General features: G+C 36.7%; 1 protein-coding gene across 3 annotated transcripts in view; it reads right to left on the bottom strand.

Moving 5' to 3' along the window:
* PCGF5 (polycomb group ring finger 5) overlaps nt 1-18,983 on the bottom strand; it is a 140,373-nt gene that overhangs the window by 78,508 nt on the left and 42,882 nt on the right. For 2 of the 3 annotated variants that reach the window (XM_072625091.1, XM_072625113.1), the window contains exons 2-4: nt 17,573-17,680; nt 6,597-6,767; nt 2,574-2,716 (exon numbers count right to left, since the gene is read on the bottom strand). The gene's annotated coding sequence lies outside the window, so the exon portion shown is untranslated. The remainder of the gene's footprint in view (nt 1-2,573; nt 2,717-6,596; nt 6,768-17,572; nt 17,681-18,983) is intronic. The other variant, XM_072625118.1, reaches the window with a different exon arrangement.

Raw genomic sequence — 18,983 nt, 5'->3', positions numbered from 1 at the left:
CATTTTATTGTAAGTATACATTGTTTTCCCCAGTAAAACATAAGATTCTTGAATTTAGGTTATGCTTCATTTTCTATCTTTTTCCTTGAAGCCTAAAATTGTACTGAGGATAATAGTGGTGCTTAATAATTCTTGCTGTTCCACAACATTCAGTATCCCAACTCCACACAATTTCCCTGGCTGTCCCTCATGCTAGGAATTTGCTCCTTTCTCATCTCTCCCTCCAGGCTTCCCTGTGTAATGTTAATTAGATCTTTACCATCCATTAATAGGTCTTGAGTACCTTTTGTTATTTTTCTAATGAGGCATTGGTTCTCAAGGCATTGGTTCAAGAGCCCTCTGGCTCTGAAAAGTGTATAAATACTCTGAGGTGAGGTTTTACTTTGGGGCTTACTCATTGGAATTGTTTGTTTGACCAGAGGAGACTCTGGGAAGCTGCTAAGGAGCCCCATGACTTTGAAAACCCAGATGTTGGTGCTTCTCTCTCTGGTAACTGTGTATGTATGTAATGGTCAGACAGTTGGATCTGTCTGTTGATCTGTGATGTAGGTATTGCTTACAGTCAGACAGTTGGAAGCACTCTCTGTGGATTATTATTTCTTTGTATTTTATCGGAGGTTCAGAGTGCTGACTTTTTTTCCCCTGAACTAAGTGAATGATATATGTGCTTAATTAAAGTGATTGTTGACCCCTCAAAAGTGGTTTTCCTTTTAGAAAAGCAGATCTAAGAACCTGTACAGCAGACCCTCCTGTGTATGTCGGGGTCCTTATTGCTACACCTTCAAGTTTCAGTTAAAACCCTACTTCCCACAAGTCTTTGGAGCCCCTTCCCTCTGAGTTTATCCCTCATTTGTACTGCCAGGATCTCAGGTGTATGCAGTTGTACTTTGACTTCCTTGAGTCAGGGGACAGTTTTTGTCTTTCTTCACCTTCCCACCTCTTAGTACAGTACTTGACATTCATAAATGTTTGTCTGAAACTGAATTAACTACCAAAAAACAGTATGGATGAAGCCTATTGGACATTTCCAAGTGAATGTTGGAACTTAAACTCAACACTACCAAAGCAGGGCTCATTATGTTTTCCCTAAATCTTCCTTGCTTCTTAACTTCCTCATTTCTGTTCAGGGCACTTCCATCTTCCCCATCACCCAGGCTCACAAGCTAGGTATAATCTCTGAGTCTTCCCTCTCCTATAGAATGCTATATCTAACTTGTAGTCACATCCTGTCAACTCTATCTCCATAACGCTTCCTGCATCCATCCCCTTTTTTCCTCCAATTGCATCTTGGTTTAGGTTCAGAGCTGGGGAACCTTTTAGGGATTTGTTCTGTGAGTTTAGATTCAGCCAAAGGGTTGCACTTGAGGACCTAGAGAGCCACATGTGGGCTTGAGGCCCTGGTTCAGGCCCTCTTTGCCTCTAGCCTGGACACATGCAATAGCCACTTAACATTTCCCTATTTTAAATCTCCTTCTCTGATTCTGTGTTCCACAAAGCCGATAAAGTGCCATTCCTAAGCACAGGTCTGCCTGTGCACCATTCTCCTTCTCCAATGGCTCCCAACTATCTCCAGGATTAAACACGAGTTTCTACTCGTTTAAAACCCCTCACAGTTTAGATCCAGCCTACCTTTCTCAGTTCATTATCTTCTTTACACACTCCACATTCCAGCCAAACTGGCTGTACCTGACAGTTCATTTCCTCCATCCATGTTTATTTGAATAAGGAGTCCCTCCAGCCCTCAAAAAGAATCCTACCTTCCTTAAAGACACAATTCATCTATTCAATTTTTACCCTGATGCCCACTTGCTAGTGTCCTTCTCATTCCCCCACTTGTCAAAAATTCGATTAAACTTACTTTTGACATATTTTAAAATTTCCTTAACTATGTTATTTCCCCTCATTAGGGCATAACTTTTTGTAGGCAGGGCCTTGTGTTTCCATCTTTGTATCCCAAGTACCTCACACAGTGCCTGGCATGTAATAAATACTTAATAGGTTGAATGAATGAATGATGGCCAACAGTTCTTGTGAAAAAGATAACTGTTGTTTGTTTTTAAATAGACTACACAAGCTCAGTGACTCAACAACAGTGCAGCCAATAGCTATACAACTGCTGATATCATCCAAGGTGGGGAGAACAGTGCCCAGAACAAGGAAGGTGATAGGGTTACTGCCCTCTGTGCCAGGCCCAAAGAAACTGGAGGATTCCATCTCATTCTGGGCAACCACATTTTGGGATAGGCATTGACAAGCAGCCAGAGAGCCAGGATGATGAGTCTGGACAGCATGATGTGTGTGTGTGTGTGTGTGCGTGTGCGTGTGCATGTGTGTGTGTGTATGTATACATAATGTCCAAAGGGAGATGCTTAATCTATAGACCAGAAGGCTCAGGAGGTGAACATCCTAACTGGCTCCAAGAATTTGAAAGACTGTCATTTGCAAAATGTATCAAGTTTGTTCTGTGTGACACAAACAGGAGTGAGGGGAAAAACTGCAAAGAGAAAGATTTAGTTTTACACAAAGAAAAACTTCCTCTCAATTTGGAGCTGCCCCAAAGGAGAATGGCCTACCTCAGGAGGTAAAAGATGTCCTCCCTCCTGGAAGGTTTCTTCAAGCAGAGGCTGGATCACAGCTTCTCCGGGATGATCCTTTTGAGCTCTGGTTTGCACTATAACTGCCTTGGAGGTCCTTCAAGCTCTAAAATGTCATGATTCTGTGATTTTATTCATGAGAAAACAATTAAGGCACATTAAACAAATATAGAACACTATGATGTGTTTCTCATTACCCTATTAGAATTAGTGTTTTGATTTCTTTTTCAAAGGGACTAAATGATGCTATTTGATGCAGTCTTTTGAAATTTATGTTTTAAAACAAATATAATTAATTGCTGAAATGGACATAAAGACTTGAGGTTCTTTTGGTGAGGGTACAAGACAGGTAATAAGATTAATTTGGTGACACGTAGAACTAAGAAGCTGAAGGACATTTAAGATAGTCACAAAAGGTGGAAATTAGGTGAGACCACTAAAGATGAACACTATAAAGATATTAAACACTTACACAGAGACAAAAATAGCAAGAAGGATGCAAACTATTTAAGATCCTAACAAATTACCTTCAAATACATTAGGCAAGAGGCAGATCATATTAAATTTTGCTCTCCTGGAACATGGGAATGAAAAGTTCACTGACAATAGTGAAAAATATAGGCTTTTCTAGCTTCCTCACTGCTTTTGAGAAAGATGAGGTGTATTCAGTTCACTAAAGCAAATATTAATGTGTTAGACAAATGGATCAGAATTTTTTTAACCAAAGGATAAAACATAAAAATATCATTAATCAGTACAACAAGCAGTGTACTCACATTAAAGAGGTATTAGAGCACATGGACTACTGTTGTTACCTTCATTTTAACCTTTATTTTTGGAGACCAGAATGAATCCCTCCCCTGGGAGGAAGGTAGTGGATGGAAGGAGAGCCAGAAGACCTAGGTTCTGGTCCTAGCCTTACCATTAATGAGCTATATGGCCTAGGCAAGTCACTTAATTTCTACAAAATGATTGATTAAGTCTTCAACAACTCTGCCAACCAGAGCTATTAGTTCTATTGTATCATGCAGACAGAATTTATTTAAGTTATATTTTGGAATTAGGTTGTTAGATATTAAATCTGTGAGGGAACACATTTGGATAACTGTCAAAGAACTAGGAAGATTATTCATAAGACTGTTTTGACAATCTGATTGTAATCCCCCTAAGGAATACAGAGAACCAGTCATCAAACAAGTAGCCCAGTAGAGACAGACAGACACACAGAGACACACAGACACACACAGACACACACAGACACACACAGACACACACACACACAGCTTTGACTGAGCATTTTCCAAAACTTTGTCAATAGTAAGGACAAATGGTGAAAAAAGCCCCAATGGAGACTTTCCTAGAGTTCTTTTACTGGACAGCAAGGGTCCTCCAATCTCTTAGGAGCACAATTCTTCATATTTAAATTTTACTATGTAAATTTAAACTATTTATATAAGCCAACAACATGACTTGGCTGCTAAATACCTAATATATTAGACCAAATTAACAGAAGCATAGGATCTAAATCAAGGGATAATAGCCTTCCTTCATTCTGAGCTGCTCAGACCACATTTGGAGTGTCAGTACAATATTCCAAAAGTCTGTTTTTTTTAAAGATACTTTTTCAAAAAGTAGAAAGCACTGACAAATTGGAATATGTCCAAAAGAGAGTACCTAGGATAGATAGATGCCCTCACAGGCTCTGTCCAACTTTAACCCTTTGGTATGGGGTCTGGAAACTTTTCTATACTGGGTGGTTGAAATAAATGAGGATGTTTAACCCAGAGAGGAAAATGTTAGGGTGGTGAATGGAGTGTTGGGGAGAGTTAATAGCTGTTTTAAAACAGATAAAGGCCTGTCATATGGAAAAGATATTACACTTTTATTAGGCTGCTCAGGAGAGCAATGATACAACTCTAATAGATGTTGGCTCAATGTAAGGAAGAATTTTTAGATAATTAGAACTGTCCAAGAATAGAATGGTCTGTTTTGTGAGGTAGTGAGTTCTTTTGTCATTAGACATGCTTGCACAGATGCTTCATGACCACCTGGTAGGGATGGCGTAGAGGGGTCTTCTGTATCAAATCAGTCAGTCAACAAACATGCTGGGGATATGGAAAAAAAAAAAAAAAAAGACAATCCCTGCCCTTGAGGAGCTCACAACCCAATGGCGGGAGACAACACACAAAAAGAAGCTAAAAGTAGAATAGGACCCAAAGGGCATGACGAAGTCCAGTTCAGTCATGTAGGAAATGAAGACACGGCCTGAGTGCCTTCCTTAAGTGAAGGATCTGAGAGGAACTCTCCACTGTCTCTGAAGAGAGAGAAGAGAAGGGGATTCAGGGCCAGGGTACTAAGGAGGGGGGAGATGTCATCTGTTGACCTCTAAGGTGCCTTCAATTCAAAGATTCTGTGATCCCAAAGCTTAGATCCTTTTCTCTGCCCCTATGAGGGAGAGACATCTACATGCTACTCCACAGGATGGTAGCAGAAGAGAGAGAAAGATGGACTCAATGGCAATAGGAAAGTGGGAGCAAACATGGGGCAGGCAGATGTGAAGCCAACTATGTGGCAAATGCAGAGAGCACCGTGAATCCCGCAGCTTCAAGGCAAGAGGGGAGATTCAGGGACAGATAGATAGATTCAGTAGTAGAGGTACTGGACAAGGAGGACGACTATTTGTGTTGTTGCAGGCCTTTCATTAAGGATTGTGTTTTACTTATATGAAACATTTTTATAAGCTCATTTTGACAAAATAAAATTTTAAAATAGCTTTTTAATAGATTGGAGATTCCCCTATAAAGATTATCTAAATCACAATGTCATTCATTCAATACTTACTCAAAATGCTGTATGCTAAGCCTTTGTAGAAATCATCTGGGTTCAGATCCCACCCCTGATATTTACTAGCTATGTGGACTTAAGAAATTCACTAAAGTCCCTGAATCTCAGTTTCCTTATCTGTATCACTAGTATAATATCTGTACTGTAATAACATCTCCCAGGATGGCTGTGACAATCAGATGAGCTAGCTATAGAGCCTTTTCTTACCCTATAATATCCAAGTCTGGAGGTGGAGTTAATTCCATTCCCCCCACATACCAACTTTGGATGAACTGACCTACAGGCCAAGGAAAGAGTCTGTAGTACTAGAATGGATGGGAAAAAGCTAGCTCTGCTACTGGCCAGCTGTGGATCTGGCTTGTCTGAGGCAAATTTCACAGAAATTTATAGAATGTTACGAACTAGAATTTCAAGATCAGTGAGCTCAACTTTTTCAAAATCTTTCAGAGATGAGAGCAAGCAAATCGAGGTTAACCAAGCAAAGCAAGGTTAAGTGACTTGCCCAAAGTTCCACAGTTAGCTGGCAAAAGACCTTAGAACTGGACAGAGGTGCTGACATGTACTCCAGTGCACTATAAAAATGTGGAAGCTAGATTAAGTCCCTTTTAAAGTCCCTTACATATCTAAAATTCAATGATTTATAGGGATAAGACACCCCCCAATTCCCATCCTAGTACTTTGTGTGGTGGGGGACAGGAATGGTGGCAGTAGCATGAGGTGATCATCATTCCTACTAGAACTTTGTAGGTCAATTTTATTTTCACCATCTCCATTTCCAGGCAGAGAGGCAGAGAGGAAGAGATTGTGGCTTAATCACCAACAGGCAAAACAAATGGTAATTCAACGGAGGTAACAGAACCATCGCCAAGTCTTTTCCATGGAGAATAGATTATCGACTGTCCTTTTTCCCATGCCAGAATAGAGACAAAGACTTACAGCACAGGGAAAAAGAATAATAAACAAAACTGTTTTCTCTTGACTGGCACAAAGCAGCTTTGGCTTCCCACCTGTCTTCATTTTCTGTCCCAAAGACACACAAAAAGCTCCCGTGTAACACTTGGGCAGGGCTACTTTCCCATTCCACCTGGGAATTAGTGATGGTGAACCTGGGAGAACAGAGAGGGTTTCAAGTTGTACGCTCCCTGCTTAAATACTTACAGATAATGCTGCAGTTGCCCTGACAACTGGAGATCAAGGCGGAGGTCTGTCTATATGTCAAATCCGGCCTCACCATGGCCAGCTTCAGCAATCTGGATCCTGGTGTGAGAAGAGTCCGTGGAGGACAGGGTGGTGAGAGATCACCATCCCATCTCCTCTGAAAGACTGCAGCTGCAACGAGAGGGCATATTTTGAAATTAAGGACACTACAGCTGTTGCAGCTGGATGTGGCCTGATATCCCAAGAAGGAGGAAAGAAACCTGAAACTCTAACCAAGGGGCAACAGGTACTAATTGGTTGGTTGCATACTATCAGGTTTGGGAGAACTGATTACTCAGTTAAGCTTCTGAAAGTTTGCAGATCTGGTAGAAGGTAAAAAATTGAGTCTTGCAGAACCTACTAGAACATACCTGGATCAAATTTAGTTTATTGCCTAATGCTGATAAATCCTATGCCAAAGAGTAGATTTTAGCACTGAAAATTACCAGTTCACATAAAGTTAAACCATATATTTAATTTTTAAAATTTTCTTATTTGTCCCTAATACTAAGGATAAAAAAATATAAAAAAGTCAGAGGAAGAGAAGTAATTTGATGAATTCAGGTTCACATTATATCAAGAATTGGGACTAATTATATGAGATTAATTATAATGAAATTCCCTCACCCCTAAACTTAAAAAATGTTTCTCACTAACAGTCGCTAAAATATATGTGGAACTCAAGGATTAAAGATTTGTGAGTCACTATGTTAAAGAATTTTTCAGCTCTAGAGTCTATTATCTACTACCCAGTTCTGGTGGATTATTACGAATTTCAGCACCTAAATCTGATGCTCTGTATTACTATTTTCATTTGGCCTACAGGAGAAAAATTATGTGCTGTTACTTTTCATGCTGTGAGTTAAGGAAAGATTTTATGAATTTCTTTTCCACAGTTGAAATGAATGTTTAGTTATTTGATTAACGTGAATTTTCAGTTCTAAGAAGGATATAAAAGTTGGTATTTCAGTATAAATTAGAACTTTTGTTTTATGGATTCTTTAGAAATAATGATCTCTATGCAGAATGACTCACATTTTTTGGCTGTAAGCAATATGGAAATTTGTTTTGCTTGACTGAATATTGGTTACAAGGATTTTATTTGGAAGAGGGGATGGAGGGAAAAACATTGCTTGGTAATTGAAAAAAATAATTTAAAAAATAAAAAATAAGAAGCTTTTCTTCCAGGTTGCCACTGATCTCATAACCAAGTTACTTTTATTGCACTACATTTAGGTTATATGTAACTAATCCATACGTTATAAAATACGGGACTCAATTTCAAGCTTTTTAACTTTTTAACAGCTTTGAGATTCCATAATCACAGACACAGAATTCCACACATGGAATTCTCCTGAGTACAAAAATCCCCAAACAAGAAGGTAGTTTCTGTTGTCATGTATAAAACTTGGTAAATATCATTCTGCTATTTTAAAAAGTATATATTTAGAAAGGTCAAAGATATTTTATATGTATTTCAACATTGCTGTTATTCTTTATCTTCATTATTATACACAACATTCTGCCTTTTATTATTTATAAGCTTTATTTCATACTTATGAGCAATCCTTTTACATTCATTAATTCAATTAATAAGCATTTATTAAGCTCCTATTATATGCCAGGCATTGTGATGAGAGCTGGGTATAAACAAGGAGTATACACAAGGAGCTTTCAGCCTAATGGGGAGACAACACACAAACAAATATATATAAAGAAAACTACATACATAGAATAAGTAGGAAATATTTAAGAGAGGGAAGATACTAAAATTAAACGGGGTTGGGGAAGGATTCCTATAAAAGAGTATTTTACCTGAGATTCAAAGAAAGCCAGGGAGGTCAGTGGCCAGAGTTGAGGGTGGAGAGCATTCCAAGCATGAGGGGCAGCTAGAGAAAAAGCCTAAAGCTGAGAGATGGACTGTGTGTTTGTGGAACTGCCAGGAGCCTTATGTCACTAGATGGAAGAGTACGTTTGTGAAGTAAGGTGTGAGAAGACTGGAAAGGTAGGAGGGGGCTAGCTTATAAAGGGCTTTGAATGCCAAACAGAGCATTTTGTATTTGATCCTGGAGGGAATAGAGAGCCACTGGAGTCTGCACATGTATGGTGCACCAGAAATAAAGCCTTAGAGTCACTTTTACTGGTGTGCACCCTCCTTCTCCAATATATCATTCAAAATTTTCCAATTCCTTTCCATTCTAATTCTATCTTTTATCACATCATGGATTACAATAGCCTCCTAATTTATCTAACTGCTTCCAATCTCTCCCAACTCCAATTTACCCTTTTATTACAGTGCCCAGATTAATTTTCTGAAAATATCGCTTTCATTATAATTAAATCAACAAGTCAAGAAGCATTTCTTAAGTTTCTAATACACACCAGGCATTGTGCTAAGCACTGGAAAAATTATGTATCATATGGAAATCTATGACTGTTCTTTCTTCTATTTGAATAAGTCCAAACTTCTCCCCCTAAAATTCAAAGTTCTCTCAACTACTCTGGCATTACTTTAATGATTCATTCCAGTTGATACTTGTGTCACTCTGAAATTTACCTTGGATTTATTTTGTATATATTTGGTATATACTTAGATGTGTCCACATTGTCTTTAAGACAGTTCCTGCCTTCAAGTATCTTATGTTTACTTCATTTTTGTCTTTGAATCTGCACTGCCTTCAGTAGATACTCCACTCAGTAAACAAATAAATACTTGGGGAGTTAATTGTTTGCAAAACTATTAAGCAGAGTTTTTACGATAATCATATGAAATAATGCATTTAGGATACTGTGTCTATAAAGTGCTACATTAATAGAAACATTATATTGCAAAGCACTACCGAAATACAAAGTATTAGTATTTCTGAACTGAGCCCCCTGGAGACTATAGTCAAAGGTCTAGACAAGCTAGGGAAACCATAAAAGGAAAACACAAAGAGACAAAGATATCATGGACATAAAAGAGCGAAGTCATCAATGCTTTTGTCAACCCACTTGTGTAGTTACTTTCTCCACTGGTACAAATTGCAACTCGTCAATGTCTTCTCATTCTGAGATTCTTTTCATTGTTTTTCTGTAAATTTTCCATTAAAAAAAGATTTTAAGAGCTTCCTCTACCCTATATCTCCTAAATACAAGCAGTATGCCCTTGGAAGCCAAAGACTTTGTTCTATATTTCTTTTGTATTCTTTGCTATTTGTATGGTAGATTCTCAATAAACAACTAGGTTAATGAAAAGAATCTTGATAAATACAGTTAGAAATATGGAATACAGTTTAATAACTGTTCAAATAAAAACACTGTCAATGCAACACAATTCTATAAAATCATACACAGGAAAATACAAAGGCTCTGTGATCACCTCAACTTGGGAAATTCCTCAAGTGGGAAACTCCCTCAATCAAGTCAGTAGATAAATCCTGGAAACTGCCCAAGGCACAGAGATATAATGACTTGCTTAGGATCAGAAAGGGAGCAAACATCAGAGACCTTACTGCAAATTCTTATAACAGATGGGTAAAAGAAATAACTGAGATTTATTTTCCTATTTGACCCCATATTACACTTGTTTTGCATTTAATCTCCTAGTTTGTAAATACAATAGTTAGTGTGTCTATAAATTTTTTCCCAGAGTAGAGAATGTATCAAAGAGTTATTCCTGAGCATATGACAGAGAAGAGTCTATGAAAAATGTAAAGTGACTCTCATACTTTTCACACTAATTTTTGAGACTATAAAAGATAACAGAGACCTGGGTCCAATCCAGAATTTCAAACGTGCCTGAGTCTCACTGATAAAAATGTGTAGATGATGATGAGTGAGAGACTGAACAGCAGAAAACAGGTGCTATCTAAATGGCACCAGGTGTCTAGCACCATGAGGAACTGGAATAGGTTTGCTAGTTTCCCTAAGAGGCACGGCACACTTCCATGGCCAACACTCCAAATATCATGTCTGTGTTGTGTACAGAACACATGCCTCACATGGCATATGCCTCTTTTTATAGCCATCACCAGCTAACAACAGCCATTTATCTCTTTAAGAGTATAATGTACTGATGTTAGAGAAGCTTTGAGTGAAATTTTAAAAGCTGTTTATTTATTTAAATGTTTTTATTAGAAACTGCCCAATAGTCTCTAATAGCCAGTCTCCATTCATGGTGTTGTCGAACCCAGAAAAGTGATATTTTGTTTATGTTTACCCTTTTCTTCTCTTCCAACAAAGCTAATTTCTAGGGCAAAGAACACTGATTTTTCTGGACGTCTCTGTGTTATCTACTGATAATTCATCCGTCTTGAAACTTTCTTCTCTCTTGGTTGCTACAGCATTATCCTGTCTTAGTTCTTGTAAAAGCAAGCACCCCGACATACACAGGAGGGCCTGCTGCTTTTCTAAAAGGAAAGGCAACTTTTGGGGGTCAAAAATCACTTTAATCTAGCTCATATATCATTCACTTAGTTTAGGGGGAAAAGTCAGCACCCTGAACTTCAGAGAAAATAGAGAGAAATAAAGATCAACACACAGTGCTTCCAGCTGCCTGACCATAAGCAATACATACATCACAGATCAACAGACAGATAACTGTCTGACCATATACATACATGATACATACATGGTAACCAGAGAGAGAAGCACCAACATCTGAGTTTTCAAAGCCAGAAGGCTGCTCAGCAATTTCCCAGAGTCTCATCTGGTACACAAACCTTCTTCTAAAAACTAAGCCCCAAACTAAAACCTCACCTCAGAGTCTTTATACACTTTTCAGAGTCAGAGGGCATCCCAACCTTTGAGAACCAGTGCTTCATTAACAAAAAGTATAGACCTTCCTACAAATCTTCCCTAATCAAACAACAGGCTTAATGCTCAGGCCCATTAATGGGTGGGCAAAATCTTTAATCACATTAAAATAATTAACAATACAAATACATATACTGTTTCTAGTTAAAGACTCTTGATAAATTCAATCAAAGGCAAGATTCAATCAGAGGCACTTGATTACACTAAAACAAAAACAGCAAAAGATCCTACTTTGCTTGCCATTATACTCCACCCTTCCAGGATCATTGACCTTACAACCTAAATGGCCATAAATCCTGGAACAAATTAGAGGCATTGTACTTTGGGGTCCCAAATCTAGGTGATTTAAACAGGACACATAAGTCCACTAATGGATGGGAAAGATCTTCCCATTAAGAAGCAAAAAAAATGCATTATCAATACAGTTCTGTGATGCTGGACAAGAGTTCCTGTTCTTCAATTAATTTCAATTCAACAATCACTTATTAAGCACCCACTATGTGTTAGGCATTGTGCTAGGTGCTGAGGATACAAAGACAGAAATGAAATCGTATCTGCCTTCAAGGAGCCTAAAAGGGCCAGGGTCTCCCATTGCATCTTGGGCCATCTCCAGTCATCCTGATGAATATCTGATCACTGGATCCAGATGACCCAGGAGGAGAAAGTGAGGCTGGTGACCTTGCACAGCCCTCCCTCACTCAACTTGCACAATATGCTGATTGCAGATCAGGGAGGGGAGGGGAGGAGAGGAGAGGAAGAATTTTAGAAAAATTACAAATGAGAGACCTTTGGAGATAACTGAATGGAAATGAAAAGACGTATACATTATTCTTAGCTATACAGGGCACCTTTACCAAAACTGACCATGTATATGACATAAAAATCTCACAACCAAATACAGAAAAAGCAGAAATATAATATGGATCCTTTTCAGACCATAATGCAAATAAAAATTACATTCAATAACAGACCATGAAAACATAGATCAAAAATTAATAGGAAATTAAGTAATATAATCCCAAGTAATGAATGGATCAAAGAACAAATCAAAGAAGCAATAAATAATTTCATCAAAGAGGATGATAATAATGAGACAACATACCAAAATTTATAGGATGTACCCAAAGCAATAGTCAGAGTAAAATTTATATCTCTAAATACTTACATTAATAAAACAAAGAAAGAGCAGCTTAATGAATTGGGCATGTGACTAAAAAAACTAAAAATAGGACAAATTAAAAATTCCCAGTTAAACACCAAATTGGAAATCCTAAAAATTAAAAGAGAGATTAATAAAATTAAAAGTACAAAAACAAAACAAAACATCATTGAACTAATAAAACTAAGAGCTTGTTTTATGGGGAACAAAACAATAAAATAGATAAACCACTGATTAACTTGAATTTAAAAAAAGAAGAAAATCAAACTATCAGTACCAAAAAATGAAAATAGTGACTATATCACCAATGAAAATGAAATTAAAGCAATTATTAGAAGTTATTTTGTCCAATTATATGCCAATAAATTTGACAGTCTAAGTGAAATGGATGAACATTTAAAAGAACTGTAAGTTTCCCAAATTAACAGAAAAGGAAATAGAATAAATAATCGTATCTTAGAAAAAGAAATTGAATAAGCCATCAATGACCTCCCTAAGTGAAAATGCCCAGGACCAGATGAATTCACAAGTGAATTTTACCAAACATTTAAAGAACAACTAATTTTAATACTACATAAACTATGTGGGAAAACAGGGAAAGAAGGAATCCTACCAAATTCTTTTATGACACAAATATGGTGCTGATACCTAAATCAGGAAGAAGAAAAACAGATAAAGAAAACTATAAACCAATTTTCTAATGAATAGTGATAAAATTTTTAAATAAAATACTAGCAAGGAGATTGCAGCAACATATCACAAAGATAATACTCTATGACCAGGTGGGATTTATACCATGAATGTAAGGCTGATTCAATATCAGGAAAACTATCAGCATAACTGATCATATCAATAACAAAAATCATGAATATCTCAACAGATGCAAAAAAAGCTTTTGACAAACTACAATACTCATTCTTACTAAAAATACTAGAAAGTATAGGAATAAATGGAGCTTTCCTTAAAATGATAAGTACAGCCATCTACTGACACTGACAGGGTTAGGGCTAAAGGACCCCCACAAATGTGAAAAACCATGAATAACTCTAAGCGTCACCCCAAACCTTTATTTTTAATAATTCTTATCATCTTTATTTAGCACACAAAACAAAACAACATTCTGGACCCATAAAAATGCTGCAGTTTCTATAAGAGAAAAATTAGTATCTCATGCAGAGTCTTTTGCAGCTGCTAGTGCAGCTGTAGCAACTGCTTCATGGATTCCCTTCTCCTACAAAAATTGTAAGATACAAGATCACTGACTGAGGAAAATCACATGACTGAGTCTGGGTGGTAGAAAGACAAAGAGGAGGTATTCCCAAGAAGAGTGAGTAACCTGCAGCTCTTTTGTGGAATGAAATTTTAAACAAAATTTAACTATTTATAATAAACTTAGGCATGTACCCTTATGATAGTAAATGCCAAATGGTTTGATAATATGTATTATTTATGCATCTGTGACCTAGAAAAAAAATCTTTGGTCTTCTTTACATAAGCACACCATCTGTGATTTTTCAGTTTGCCACGAATCTCCAAAAATTTCCATTTAACTACTGACAACTAATGTATGAATAACCAAAACTGAGAATGTGAAACACATGAGTGTCAAGGGATGTCTGTAGTATCTATCTAAACTCATCAGCAAGCATTATCTGTAATAGAGATAAAGTAGAGGCCTTCACAGTAAAGTCAGGGATGAAGCAAGGATGCCTATCATCACCATTGTTATTCAATACTGTACTAGAAATGTTAGCAATAGACAAGTAAAAGAAAATGAAGGAATTAGGATGGACAATCAGGAAACCAAACTATCAATCTTTGCAGATCATATGATGGTATTGTATATCTTGGCAAAGATACTGGAGTGGTTTGCCATTTCCTTCTTCAGTTTATTTTACAGATAAGGAGGTAAACAGGGTTAAATGATTTTTCCCAGGGTCACACTGCTAATAAGTATCTGAGGCCAGATTTGAACTCAGAAGATGATTCTTCTTGAATTCAGGCCCCACACTCTATCCACTGTGCCACCTAGGTGATCTAGGATATAAAATAAAACCATATAAATCATCAGCATTTTTAATATATTATCAATTAAGTCCAGCAGAAAGAGATAGAGAAATTCCATTTAAAATAATTGCAAACAACATAAAATATTTGGGAGTCTACCTGCTAAGACAACTCAGGAACTATACGAAGACACAATTACAAAACAGTTTTCACACAAATTAAGACAGATCTAAACAACTGGAAAAATACTAACCGCTCATGGTTTGGTTGAGCCAATATTATAAAAATGACAATTCTACCAAAATTAATTTACTTATTCAGTGCCTTTGGTAATTGAGCTACCAAAAAAATTACTTTATAGAGCTAGAAAAAAATAACAAAATTCACCTGGAAGAGGAAAAAGGTCAAGAATATTAAGGGCATCAATAAAAAAAAATGTGAAGGAAGACAGTCTCACCATAACAAATCTCAAACCTACAAAGTAGTAGTCATGAAAACAATTTGGTACTGGCTAAAAAATAGAGTGGTGCATCAGTGGAATAGATTAGGTATGTAATACACAGTAGTAAATAACCATAGTAATCTAGTGTTTGATAAAAGCAAAGATCCAAGCTTTGGGGACAAGAATTCACTATCTGACAAAAATGCTGGGAAAACTAGAAAGCAGTTTGGAAGAAACTAGGTATAGATCAACATGTCACATTACATATCAAAGTAAGGTCAAAACAGGTAATGATTTAGACACAAAGAGTGATATTATAAGCAAATTAGGAGAACAAAGAGAATTTTACCTATCAGAACTATGACTAAGGGACACATTTATGACTAGGGATAGAGAGGATCATGGGAAGTAAAATGAATAATTTTGACTACATTAAAAAAATTCTGCACAAACAAAACCAACGCAGTCAAAATCAGGAGAAGTAAGAAATTTTATAGCAAGCTTCTCTGATAAAGGCTCATTTCTTCAATATACAGAGAACTGAGTCAAATTTATGAGAGTGATAAGTTGATAAATGGTCAAAGTATATGAATAGGTACTTTTCAGAAGAAATCAAAGCTATCTAAAGGCATGTGAAAAAATGCTCCAATTCACTATTAATTAGAGAAAAGCAAATTAAAACAACTCTAAGGTACAACCTCATATCTATCACATTGGTTAATAGGACTGATAAAGGAAAATGAAAAATTCTGGAGGGGATGTGGAAAAATCAGGGCATAAATGTACTACTGATGGAGTTGTGAACTGATCCAACCATTATGGAGAACAATTTCGTACTATGCCCAAAAGGCTATAAAACTGTGCATACTCTTTGATTCAGTGATACCACTAAGTCTGTATCCCAAAGAGATCAAAGAAAAAGAAAAAAGTTCTATATGTACAAAAATAATTATGGTGGCTCTTTTTGGGGTGACAAAGAACTGGAAATTGAGATGTTCATCCCCAATCAGTTGGGGAATGGCTGATCAATTGTGATGGAATACTATTGTGTTATAAGAAATCATGAAGATGATGGTTTCAGAAAAACCTGGGAACATTTATGTGAACTAATACAAAGTGAAGGGAGCAGAACCAGGAGGATATTGTACAGAGTGACAGCAATACTGTACAATAATCAACTAAGAATGACTTAGCTATTCGTATCAATACAATGATCCAAGTCAATTCCAAAAAACTTTTGATGAAAAATGTATCCAACTCCATAGAAAGAATTGACTGCAGACTGAAGCATAATTTTTTCACTTTCTTTTTCTAGCTTTTTTTTTCAACATGAATAATATGGAAATATATTTTTCATGATTTCACATGTATAACTGATATAATATTTCTTGCTAATGAGTGCGAGAGGGGTGGGAGGGACAGAAGCTGGAATTCAAGATTTTTTAAAAATTGAATTTTAAAAATAAATAATAATTTAAAAACAACAAGAAGAAGAAAGTAGGGACTGTTTTTTGTCTTTCTTTGCATTCCCAGTGTGTAGGGCAGTACCGGGCACATAGAAGATTCTTAATAAATGCTTGCTGATTTAAGTAGAGACTTAATAGATATATGTTGAACAGAATGGAGTTCCAAATACTTGCTCTTCATGTAAATGTCTGTCCACGCACTTATGCTCAATAAAGAATCACAGAATATCAGAGCAAGAAAAGACCTCAAAGACTCCCCCAATCTGAACTCTCTTTTCATAGAAGAGGAAACAGAGTCCAAGAGAGATAGACCCAGGTTTTCTGAGTAACCAGTACTCCAAGTTACTTCTCAGATTTCATTCCTAACTCAGCATTCATTCTTCCAAACAACTCCCAACCAAACTTCCAAACCAGTTTATTGGTCTGTCTTAGACCACTGCAATGTAGATACTCTAGAAATATTTGTTTGCTGACACTGCTGCTGTTGAATATATTTTCCAAGTTCCAGGGAAACCAAGAACATCTCTGCACTCCAGTGAAGTATTTCCCTACTTTTTGGCCCAAGGCTCCAAAGGTGGCCTCTCATACTACTAAGAGTTCTAGCCACAACTGTTCCCATGAAGGCCTTTGTGTGTCAGGAAAGGAGAAATGTAGGGCTCCAGGAGCTGGGGAGGGTTAAAGATTCTCACAAGTTTTCCAGTATTGGAGAGAGGAGAGTCATATAGTAGCAACACTGGCTTCTTTAGGAGTGGGGCAAGGTTCTAAATCCAACAATGCCCTGAACAACTGCTATAATTCATATATATGGGGTCAATCATAACTCAAGGAGGATACTATATACCAGAGCTTAATATAAATGTATTTCTAAGACTTGTGTTTTCATGGGCTTAGAATAACATAAAACACTGACAGAAATGAAAACAATGAGATTCCTACCTTTCTCTTAGGTAATATGTATAGCCACAGAGAATTAAGCTATCATATAACAAAAACTTAACATCAGAACAGCAGGGCAATTCCCATGAAAGGATTTTACTACAGAACTAAAAATAATAAAGTTTCATACCAGCTCTTGTCCTCTGATTTCTGGTGGTCCTTCTACCACTTTCACAGCATTCTTTTTGGTATCCACTGACTCATAAAGTTCTCTTCTACCAGGGATTTCAATTCATTCCTAACAATGAAAAAAAATAAAAAGGTCTGTTTAAATTGTATCGACACCTATATTAAATGCATAATGTATATGGAACAGAATTTATAATTAGTAAAATCAAATAGCTTACTAAAGAAAAAGTCTAAATAAATTAAAACAACAAAGCAAGAATAGGACATTGGACTGTGCTTTCACGGGGCTTACAAATTATTATTTTGTAATAATATAAAAGAAATAAAGTTTACAAATAATCCTTTGTGATTTCAAAGTACATATTCTACATTTTCTCATTTGATACAACATCCTTGAGAGGTGGATATTTTTATTATCTCTACTGTACAATGATGAAAATGCATTTAATGGTTAATAAAGAGGAGGTATGTTTTAGACTCTGGTCTTCCTGACTCCAAGTCCAACATCTGTAGAGGAGGTTGCCGATTTGCCTTCAATAAAAGAAAAGATGCACACAAGTATCTGTGATCTGGGGCACGGTATTTAACCTTTATGGCTTTTGACTTTTCTATTCTGTAAAATAAGGTGGTTTACGACCTCTAAAGGTCCTTCCAACTCCAAAACTATGATTCTCTGACTTTGTATAGTACTACTGATCCATAATCTTATTGCCATGGGTGCCTTTCTCAATAGTACAGACTCCAACCTATCCAGGCCTTGTTGTCCCAAATGACTCTTCCCATAAATCCTCCACAGAGGTTCTATCCAAAACACCAGAACCATTCTTCTGTGTTTAAAATGTCTTTTTAAGAAAATGAATTCAATATGATCTGTCCATCTTTTTGTTACACCTTGATCTTAATCCAAGACTTGCCTACGTGCTTTTCCAATTACACAAGTCCTTCTAAATGCCTTTAATATCACTCCTTTGCACACCTATCAGTGTTAAATAAATTGGTTTTGGCATCAGTTCAAATGATGGATTTGGAGAATTACTTAAAAGGCTGCTCAAGTAAGAGTCAAAATTGATACAGATTAATATGTTATTTAATGTGATCCAAAGATCCATGGTGATATCTTCCTCCTCTTCTATTCTGGGCATCACCAACCATATGTAGTGCCTGTCCATCTACCTACATAGCATATAACAGCCTGGACATTTGGTATTCATCATCCACTTGGTTTTTCTAATGTGATTGTTAGACAACACTCTTGGGTTTTTGTGGATCTCTTTTCGGAGCCCCTTATAGTATTCCAGAGTTTGGTATAATCATCATAATCAGGAACATTTAAGATAGAACTGTACTATTTATACCTAAGGACTCTGCCTAGGAAATTCTCCATAACATAAACAAACACCTGGGATGAACAG

This window comes from Notamacropus eugenii, chromosome 1 (assembly GCF_028372415.1).
Source record: "Notamacropus eugenii isolate mMacEug1 chromosome 1, mMacEug1.pri_v2, whole genome shotgun sequence".
NCBI lineage: Eukaryota > Metazoa > Chordata > Mammalia > Diprotodontia > Macropodidae > Notamacropus > Notamacropus eugenii.
Note: the sequence above shows the minus strand (reverse complement) of the source record. Positions and strands in the feature narration are given on the sequence as shown.